At 48.8% G+C, this 7,500-nt stretch overlaps 2 pseudogenes; one reads left to right on the top strand and one right to left on the bottom strand.

Moving 5' to 3' along the window:
* LOC120906886 overlaps positions 1–1,880 on the top strand; it is a 6,918-nt pseudogene extending 5,038 nt beyond the window's left edge.
* Positions 1–7,500, bottom strand: part of LOC120906241 — a 122,823-nt pseudogene that overhangs the window by 30,008 nt on the left and 85,315 nt on the right.

Below are 7,500 nucleotides of genomic sequence, written 5' to 3'. Positions count from 1 at the left end.
CACCTGCGGTGGAGTCTTCTTACTCGAAATCAGGACGGCTTCAGTCTTGGCTGGGGCCAACTCCAGACCGTGCTGTTGCATCCAACGTTGGACCTGGTCAACGGCCTCCTCTGCTCTCGCGCGAACCTCGTCGGTGGTGGTAGCAGGAACCAGCAGCGCCAAGTCATCCGCGTAACCGATGATTTCGACGTCGGGAGGAAGCGGCACATGCAGCACCGTCATACATTATGTTCCACAAAGTGGGGCCCAGAATGGACCCCTGTGGAACACCGGCGGTAACATGCCGTACGACGGGCCTTCGCTCGTGTCGAAGTATAGCATGCGATCTTCGAAGTAGCTCCGAAGCATCCGTTGGAGGCCGGTTGGGACACCTTTTGCCTGAAGGGCGCTGGCAATGGATTGCCAGCTGGCCGTGTTGAACGCGTTCTTCACGTCCAACGCCACAACAAGCAAGAATCGGTTATCCCGGCCGTTCGTTCGCCCAAACGACATGGCGGTGCGGCCGGCCTCAACAACGCGCTGAATGGCGCTCACTGTCGATCGTCCTCGACGAAATCCGAACTGCCGGTCCGACAGTCGGGGTGAAGACGGCTCCTCGAGATGGTCGTTGAGGCGGTTCAGTATGAGGCGCTCCAATACCTTCCCCAGAGCGTCGAGCATGCAAAGGGGTCGGTACGAACTGCTCTCTCCCGGAGGCTTCCCCTGCTTCGGCAGCAACACCAGTCTTTGCCTCTTCCACTGTGCCGGGAACGTAGCGCGGTTGAGGCAATCCTGGTACAGGACCCGGAAGACCTCCGGGAACATGGTGATTGCCGTCTTCACCGCCGCATTCGGGATGCCATCGAGCCCTGGTGCTTTGCGGCTCGCCATCTGACTCGCGATTAGCAGCAGCTCGTCGTCAGTAACAGGTGCTACACCCGCCGCAGTTGTTGCTCCTCGTCGTTTCCCGCGTTGCTCTGCTGCGACCAGTCACAGGGCGGATGCTCAGGGAAGAGGTCGGACACAATGCGTTCGAGGACGACCCGGTCCGCTTCTGAAGGCGTCCGACTGCCCCGGAGCCGGGACATGACGACCCGATATCCTGCCCCGAACGCATTCTCTTCTGCAATTTCGATCAGCTCCTGGAACAAGTTCCGCTTGCTAGCTCGAATTGCTCGACTGAGCTCCGCCCTTGCTGTCCTGTGCTCAGCTGCTGCTATGCTGCGCTCCTCCAAATCAGCCGTCCGCAGACAGGGATAACTGGCTTGTGGCCGCCAAGCGTTCATAGCGACGTGGCTTTTTGATCCTTCGATGTCGGCTCTTCCTATCATTGTGAAGCAAAATTCACCAAGCGTAGGATTGTTCACCCTTTCAAGGGAACGTGAGCTGGGTTTAGACCGTCGTGAGACAGGTTAGTTTTACCCTACTGGTGTGTGCTTATAGTCGCTATCTTAACGGAATTCCTGTGCAGTACGAGAGGAACCACAGGTACGGACCACTGGCTCAATACTAGTCCGACCGGACTTTGGTATGACGCTACGTCCGCTGGATTATGCCTGAACGCCTCTAAGGTCGTAGCCAATCCGAGCTGATAGCGCTTCTCAAACCCATTAGGTGTTCGGAAGCTAGCGGGCCTAACAACCCTCTGAGATCCGTTGGAGTCTGCGTCTGCAGCCCGGCGTCTCATCCCGCTATACCTAGGCCGCAATGAGTGGAGTTCGCTGCACGTGTTAGTACCGTAACTGGGAACGCCGTTGGCTTGAGCTCTGCCCAACGTGGATATACCTAGTTTCGACACCTATCAACCGCCCGCAAACGACGGGACTTCAGGCTGGGAGCTGCGAGTTGTAGAGATGCGTTCGCATCGATCCTCTCAGGCGACCCATGCTTGGTGGTTTGTCCGTGTGCCCCTTCCTCGATGTGCGCAAGCTCGTCTTGGTCTGGGGACCACGTCGACACAGGGGATACTCTTGTGAGAGCATGAGTGTACTAAGTTGAGTGTAGCAAGGGAACGCGTGCCCCTTCCTCGTTGGCGTAACTAACCATCTTGGTCTGGGGACCGTGGTACCGTGCTCTGGTGAAGCTTGGTGCGTGCTCCTTCCTTGTCAGACGAGTGACTTGACCTGGTCTGGAGACCGTTCCTTTATACTAGTGGACAAGAGTTGGCTACTTCCGTGTCAGACGAGTGACTTGACATAGGATGGAGAAGGACACTTAACACTAATGAGCTTGTCGGCGTGCCTCGTTCTCGACTTGATTGTCTTGATGTGAGGACCGTGCGGACCACACCAGTAAGCTTACACATGCTCGTTACAAGTTGTATAAGTTGACCCGTTTGGCCCGGTTGCCTTGCACATGATGGTGTTGACCATGTTCGGTTAACAGGTCGTGTGTCGAGGTGGTCGGCCTTGGTAGTAGGATGTCTTGTGCATGTGACGTGTTGACCTGGTTTGGTCGGTGTGTCGTCGTGTACGAGATGACCTACTTACCCGTCAGTTTTCCAAGTTGTATCATGTGTTGACTTAGTTGACGTGTCATGTGCTTGGATGATTAGCGTACGGGTCATGTATGGTGCGCTTGCTTCAGTTGAAGGGATGTACTAGTACAGTTGTATTAATTGTTTATTTCACGATCTGGTCTTTTGGCTGGATCGTGAAAAACGCTAAGTCCCAAATCCTGAACTCGAGAAGAAAGCGCCAATGACAGCGTTTTTGACTGGAGCTCCCTAGCATTCGGCTTTTTCTACTTTGAAGGGATGCACTGTTGTATGAATTGTTTATTCACGAACTGGTCGTTTGATTGGATCGTGAAAAAAAAACGCTCAGTCCCAAATCCTGAACTCGACAGGAAAGCGCTGATTGCAAACATTTTGACTGGAAGTCCCTTGAAAATGGCGTTTTCGTTATTGGCATTATGTGGCACGTTTATTGTGGCTAGAACATTAATTATTCACCAAATGGCACCAAAGCTTGGCAAAAGTCGCGAAACACTCCTATCTCGACACACCAGCAATCGCAACTTGATGCAAAATAAATTGCACGAGCTAATGATACTTGTACCATGCACAGTACACCGTACCAAAATATACCCCTGAAAGTGTGCAATTTGGTGCTACCCTAGGGAATATGTTTGGGGAAGCCTAGCTACGTGTGTCGCACGTTCCAAGTTGCATGGACGTCGAACAGAGGCATGCAAAAGCACCTATCTAGGGAATTACTCTACGTTCTAGTAGCAAGTGCGATTTTCCGGTCCAGCACGGCAGTACGCCTGCACGCATACACTCCATGTACCAAAGATGTACCAACCTAGGCGTTGCTCAGTAGCTTTTGGCGGCACATAGAAAAAGTATTCGAGTTCAGATTTTTGGGACTTAGCGTATTTTTAAAACTAATAACGAAAATTAAATTATAAATCGGTAAACGGCTTGGAGTTGCTCAGTAGCTTTTTGCGCAACGTGGCAAAAGTATTCGAGTTCAGATTTCTGGGACGTAGCGTATTTTTCAATCATAATAAACCGAATCAAACATAACAATGATGAAACTTACACCACGTCCCAAGGTTGTGCACAAAACGTAACGATAAAGTGCTGGCGAAGTTTGAGGTGCACCAAAATTGTGTACCGATCAGGGAAAGTACTCTACGTTCCTATGATTTGGGTGAAAAGTGTTGATTAACTGCTGGTTAGAATAGACAGTTGCTTATCATACACATCGCAAACGAACACCCCTTAGTGAGCATTAGCAAAAGTCAATGGCACAAAGCAAATGCAATACAAACTGATCAAGTACATTAAAGAACGCTACGTACCAGGACTTCTTTCCAAGAATGGTGTCCGCGACGGGAGGGCAAGCGTCCTTCCCAGGTTTTCCTAGTAAACCTTGTATGGTAAACATACCCAAGCGTGTCTGTAAGCACGCAACGAAAGTCACGAACGGGCACATACCTAGGGAATGTACTCTACGTACTTGGACTTTTGTCCAAGAATGGTGTCCGCGACGGTCGGGCACTGCGACGCAATAACCAAATCCTAGGATTGTAACTTTAGTGTGCACAAACATAAACATTAACGCGTTCGCTCGGGCTGCGCCGTCCGTGTTGAACACAAATGTGGGTGATTATATGCGTGGAGGGACAAAAACATACGAGGAGGAGACAGTTTTCTACACGATGTGCACAGAGCTCATTTCGTCGTCCCGGGCGAATGGAAAACACAAACATCGCGAGTATCGTTCTAGGTTTCTGTCTATAAAGGGCAGGCCAAAAGGTGACCGGTTGAGATAAGCATTTTAAGCATACAAACACTTTATTGGAACTTTTGATACAAAAACAAGGTACGTACATGTAGGTTGTACCAACATGGACATCTATGAACGCGGCTGCGCCCTCCGTCTTGTACTTTCCTGATCGGTACACAGTTTTGGTGCACTGCTATTCCGACCGGCAACTTGTACCAACATAGACATCCATGAACGCGTACGTAGTGTACTTTCCCTGATCGGTACACAATGTTGGTGCACGGCATAAGAAAAGAGCTAAAATGGTCAAACTCAATCCATTTCAACAATAGATAGTCGATAGTAGCTGTGCCGATGAAGTAGGGCACGATGCAAGTTAATGTTGTTTAATTAATAACATGTCCGCCATACATTTCAGTACAAAATTGCTCGGTCAGACCTACAAAGTGCTATATCTCGAATACGAGGCGTCGGACTGGGGGTTGTAGAACAATTTTAAGTTCGTCTAATGATTCTACATCCGATTCTGGATAGCGGTTTTTGACCACTTTTCAATATTTTGTGACACCCCGAACCTAGGGGCAGCTCCCTAGCTTTTTTCAAAATGTGCACCGAACGGGCCGGAGAGCTCGTGTGGCTCAAAACATGTTTTTCGCTAAAACACCTCAAAACGTGTCAAGAACGCACCCTAGCTCTTGTTTTTGAAAAGTTATGGCCATTTAAAGTGAGGTGGTTTTTGCTTCAAAATAGCAATTTCACCCGTCCCTATGGCCATGCTTTAAATTTTCACGAAAATGCCAGGTCAGACCTAGGGCGGGCCATATCTTGAATACTAAACGTCGCAGACATTGGTCGTAGAACAATTTTAAGTTCGTCTAATGATTCTACATCCGATTCTGGATAGCGGTTTTTGACCACTTTTCAATATTTTGTGACACCCCGAACCTAGGGGCAGCTCCTAGCTTTTTCAAAATGTGCACCGAACGGGCCGGAGAGCTCGTGTGGCTCAAAACATGTTTTTCGCTAAAACACCTCAAAACGTGTCAAGAACGCACCCTAGCTCTTGTTTTTGAAAAGTTATGGCCATTTAAAGTGAGGTGGTTTTTGCTTCAAAATAGCAATTTCACCCGTCCCTATGGCCATGCTTTAAATTTTCACGAAAATGCCAGGTCAGACCTAGGGCGGGCCATATCTTGAATACTAAACGTCGCAGACATTGGTCGTAGAACAATTTTAAGTTCGTCTAATGATTCTACATCCGATTCTGGATAGCGGTTTTTTGACCACTTTTCAATATTTTGTGACACCCCGAACCTAGGGGCAGCTCCCTAGCTTTTTTCAAAAATGTGCACCGAACGGGCCGGAGAGCTCGTGTGGCTCAAAACATGTTTTTCGCTAAAACACCTCAAAACGTGTCAAGAACGCACCCTAGCTCTTGTTTTTGAAAAGTTATGGCCATTTAAAGTGAGGTGGTTTTTGCTTCAAAATAGCAATTTCACCCGTCCCTATGGCCATGCTTTAAATTTTCACGAAAATGCCAGGTCAGACCTAGGGCGGGCCATATCTTGAATACTAAACGTCGCAGACATTGGTCGTAGAACAATTTTAAGTTCGTCTAATGATTCTACATCCGATTCTGGATAGCGGTTTTTGACCACTTTTCAATATTTTGTGACACCCCGAACCTAGGGGCAGCTCCTAGCTTTTTTCAAAAATGTGCACCGAACGGGCCGGAGAGCTCGTGTGGCTCAAAACATGTTTTCGCTAAAACACCTCAAAACGTGTAAGGAACGCACCCTAGATGATAAAAAGTGCAATCAGAATGTCAATCGACAACTTTGTTGGGGGTACCAGTTTTACTCTACGGGCCAGTAGCTTAGGCGCGCCATTAGCGCTTTCCTTTCGGGTTCCCATTTTTGCCCTCCTGGGATTATGATCATTTGCTCATTGCCTACTATAGGGAGGGTACCTTGCTACGAGGTCAAACATGAAGATTGCACCAAATCGTAGTTTTACCTCTATTTAGTCGTAGGAGCATGGTTTGCAGTGGCAGTGGGTCATTAAGCCCCCGTTTGGGTCATACGTCCCCTCCGCGATAAAAATCGTCGTATGCCTATAGTCCGAACTAATGAAGCAAAAGTGGTGTCTGGTGGGCGCTGCCGATGATTTTAACCTATGATTTTGAGCTTCCACCCTATCAAAACGTTCCTGGAGCAGTACATCACGGGTCTACGGACCCAAAGACTTCGTCGTGATGGTTTCTAGTAAAAAGTTGTAACAGCTAAGGGTTTTGAATACGCGTATATTAACCATTGCTTGAAACTAAGCTTCGTTGTCTTTAAACTCTGCAAGACCAATCGAACTTCTTAGGGAAACCCGAAGGATTCACGCTAAGCTCGATGAGCTATTATGGGTAGTGGTGCATGATCTGGTGTTCCTTGGATCTAATCCAATGAATAAATTTATGAGGGTATATATGGTGCAGGGCACAAAGCGTGATGAAACCGGGTCTTCCTACCAAATGTGGCATATTTTTCCCTGAGAGCGAAGCTCAGACCCACGTAGGGGAGAGCGAAGTGGAACTTAAATGTTCTATGCAGCAAATGTTCGCCATGCGGATAAACAAGTTGGAATAGTTCAATGTAGTGTAATGCAAACACGAATCGCAATAACGATACGGGACCCAGAAGCAATTCTGCGGATCCCTCGGGGAGTGGTGAGTTGATATAAATCAGAGGTGAAAGTCCAAGTTGTTCAAGCTCCGGCTCGGCAGCCGATACGAGGTTTCTGTTGAGCTTTGTACATCGCGCAGAGGCGCCGTTCGGTTCTAGCAATGATTCCCGCCACCATGTTCCATGCGTGCAGAGATCCGTTAGAGCTCGTTCAATGTGTCCCGCCGTGATTACGCAAAAGTCCAACAGTTGACCAAGTTGGGGTGCGTCAAGTAAACGCGCAGAGATGCCGTTCGGTTTAGAGCAATGTCTCCCGTATCACGTTGGAGTTCTTCCACTAGTGCGGAGAGATCGCTGAACCGTTCAATGTGTCCCGTCGTGGTGTGCTTGTACCGAACACTTAGGATATACCATGCTTTGTTGGTTTGGGATAGGAGTGGTCGCGCAACTGCCTCCACGCCGCAAAGTGCCAGTTCGGATTGAAGGTCAACTTTAGCCGTTCAATGCATCAGTCGGTGGGTGTTCAGATGGCATCACAACTTCCCCTAGGTGCTTAAGTTGGTTGGGTTGTAAAACATGTGCACATGCGCAGAGTATCGTGCGTACTAGCAAAG

The sequence above is a fragment of the Anopheles arabiensis genome, chromosome X (assembly GCF_016920715.1).
Source record: "Anopheles arabiensis isolate DONGOLA chromosome X, AaraD3, whole genome shotgun sequence".
Taxonomy (NCBI): Eukaryota; Metazoa; Arthropoda; class Insecta; order Diptera; family Culicidae; genus Anopheles; species Anopheles arabiensis.
This window is presented reverse-complemented; position numbering and strand designations above follow the sequence as displayed.